Genomic DNA, 3,217 nt, shown 5'->3' on the forward strand with positions numbered 1-3,217 from the left:
AGTCAAGTCATGTGTTCTTTTAAAACAATTATTCCATGGTTATAACTTACCGAGACAATTTTGTTTCATTTTATTTTGCATGTGTGTGTATCATCAGTTCGATGGATTATTGGATTATATAAAATCTGTCCATAAAATCAGTATAGATACCTACTTCTTTTATGTTATTATGCCAAACATGCGCAATTTAAGCTTCATACAAATGGGATAATTATTCAATTAAAATTTCCCTTATTCATATATCATTATATATTTATATGGATCGACAAACTCTTACATAGAATTGAGTACTGTGACAGATTAGTTCTAATTTATTGGACTGAAAAATATCAAAAAAATTTTTTTTATATAGATCTATATATTTAGTTCTGTTACACCGTACGCGTGATGTAACATTTATGATAAAACAATATAGTAAAATAGAACGATAATATATGTATTTTTTTGTTTACAGTATTTTCAAACTCAATAAATTAAGAATATTGTATATATAGAGCAGAATTCAAATCCTCGACCCAAATTGATTTGATGATATATATGAACAATTAAAGGAATGCATGCTTATAATATATGCATATGATTTTATATCTATTTTAAGCTTTTAAGTTTCATTCAACAAAGGCAACCGTATAACATTATTACATACTTAATGAAAAATAATTATTATATATTTAAAGTTGATTAATGTTTCTACAGGATAAAATTTAAGGCGGGCATACTAATATAATTATTGTGATGCTAAAATTCATCCGCGACCTGAAAATTGGGTGCTAGTTTTGAAAAACAACATACAAATACATGATTGTTAGGCCACAATCATGATCATAACCTAAACTCCTAATAAATTCTTGACTAAAGTCATATATTAAAAAAAATTACCTAACACAACGAATAATTCAAATATTTTTTAGATAAGGCTCTCTGTTGAAATATATATCCCACTGACAAAATATAAATTCATCTCTAACAATTTTTAATAATTTAATTTGCTTTCCAATTAAATAAGTTACATTCTAATATTCAAGTAAGAGAAAAAAAAATATGTGATTCATTGGTCTTTCTCTAATATGTTATACTAAAAGCTATTTTCTTTTTATTGGATGAGGGGCCAGGCCCAAAAAACTAATTTGTTAATATATTTTTTAAAATGGTCCTTTAAATTCATAATTTTTATTATTTTAGTCTCTCAAATTAAAAATTATCTATATTGATCCCCAAAATTCAATTTTAGATACTATATTAGTCCCTGAATTCTTTCTAATACTGAATTAGCGAACTAAGTGTTGAATTGATTCTAACTCGCCACGCTGGAGATATAGCTAAACAACATCGTTTCGTTTTGACATTTAAACAAGGCAAAAACAGAAGAGTTTATATGATGTGCACGACTTTCTTTTATCTTATTTAAGTACTAAAATGAAAAGATACTATTTAGCTACGTATCTAGCGTGACAAGTTAGAACTAATTTCACATTTTATTCCTTGATTGACTTGATTCAATGTTATAAAGCGTTTAAGGATCAATATGGTGCTAGAATTAGATCTCGATAATCAGTATAGTAAATTTTAAATTTAAAAGACTAAAATGATAAAAATGGTAAATCTGAAAGAACACTATGGAATTTAGTCTCCAAAACATTAATATAGTCGGCGCCAAAGAATAGGATTGCACATTGGAACCATTAATTGGTGGGGAGAACATTCGGGTCGGATCTAACTCCAATAAAACAAAACTAACGACGGTATCAATATTGTTCTCTGTAAACAAATAATTAATCATTTATCGACTCTTGAACTGTACGAGTACCACGACCAATGACGATGCCTCATTCCTCTTTCGTATTTTAATTTCAGGTTCATGGTACTCTATTTTATATGGATTTATTCATAGAAAATTAAGGAGCATAAGTCAAAAAGTCATCACTGGATTATTTTAAACGTTTATTCCATATAAATAATATCAATATATCTTTTTTTTCCTATTCTCTACCAAAAGAAAAATAATATGCGTTGATTCGTTATCATTGTAATATATTAAGAATTACTTTAGGGGTATTTGAAGAGAAGAACGCCGGAAAATTACGAAATTATATTAAAATTAGTTACTTTTAATTTGATGATGCGACAATACAACATTAGATAGCTGTGTAAAAGTTTTACATTGGCAGGATATAAAAATTAAATGCGTAGTGATAATGTATACAATTTTACATAATTATTAATTAGATTTATATACTCTATATAAAAATAAAAAATTTAAAATTTGTTGCTAATAATAATTTTAATTTATATCTTTAAGACACATGTGAATTAAGAGTAAATAGTCAAATTAGTCTCTAAAAGATTACTCATTCTTTAAATTGGTCCTCGAAAGATTTTTTTAATCAAATTCGTCCTTTAAAAATTTTAAATTAGTCTTATTAGTCCTTCTGTCACTTTGTTTGTTGATAGTGTCAAAATTTGTTAATTTAACGTGTTAAATAATATCCCAACATACATCTAGAAGTCTTAATTGACTATTAACATGATTAGTTTATGAAATTAGATTAAATCAAAATTTAATTAAAGAAAAAACTTGAGGCATTAGAATTTTCTAATTTAGAGTTGATTTGATCTAATTTCATAAATTAATCATATTAATAGTCAATTAAGACTTCTAGGTGTATGTTGGAGTGTCATTTAATACATTACATTAGTAAATTTTAACACCATCAACAAATAAAGTGACGCAAGGACTAATATGACTAATTTAAAATCTTTAAAGGACGAATTTGATTAAAAAAATCTTTCGAAAATTAATTTAAAGAATGGATAATCTTTTAGGGACTAATTTGATCATTTACTCTCTGAATTAAATTCAATTAAAATTAATGATTAATTAAGAAAAAAAAGCCCTGATTTGCCCAAATAAATTGGGAGTGGTGATGCTGTGTTGGTGGCCGTGATTAAAATTATGATGACAGAGAATAAAACGGTGGAAATATTAAAAAAGAAGAGACAAAAGCATTGAAAGTTTAAACAATACACATTTTTTTGGTGCGCCTATTTTCTTTTCTCAGCGAATGAGTGTCGGCTCTTTTGCTTCTGTGCCTAAAATATTTTAGCAAAAAAATAATAATAATAATAAAATAAAAAAAAAAAAGCAGAAAAAGTCAATAACCCTTTAAACTAAAAGGCAAGGGTAAAAAAGATCCAAGGCTTTGAGCATTAATGGATA

This window comes from Arachis ipaensis, chromosome B05 (genome assembly GCF_000816755.2).
Source record: "Arachis ipaensis cultivar K30076 chromosome B05, Araip1.1, whole genome shotgun sequence".
Lineage (NCBI taxonomy): Eukaryota > Viridiplantae > Streptophyta > Magnoliopsida > Fabales > Fabaceae > Arachis > Arachis ipaensis.